Here is a 276-nt window from a genome sequence, read left to right as displayed (position 1 = left end):
GACCTTTTGGAATATACAAAGGAATTTAGTTTACAGATCCCAAGCATGGTGAAAAATGTCAACAGGCCGGCTTTATTTAGAAAGACCTGTCAGCATCTAAGTAGCACCTACAAGATATATTTAGACGTTTTGAAGAGGGCTGTCCATGAATCCCACTTCTCCAGGTCTGATACATTCGATAGCCCTAAACATGCACGGTATTTTTTCTTGAAGTCTTACTCGTGGTGAGTATAAATTCTGTGTACTACGAAAAGATTTCGTCACATTTTAGCTGTC

Source organism: Penaeus monodon, chromosome 28 (assembly GCF_015228065.2).
Source record: "Penaeus monodon isolate SGIC_2016 chromosome 28, NSTDA_Pmon_1, whole genome shotgun sequence".
Classification (NCBI taxonomy): domain Eukaryota; kingdom Metazoa; phylum Arthropoda; class Malacostraca; order Decapoda; family Penaeidae; genus Penaeus; species Penaeus monodon.
Note: the sequence above shows the minus strand (reverse complement) of the source record.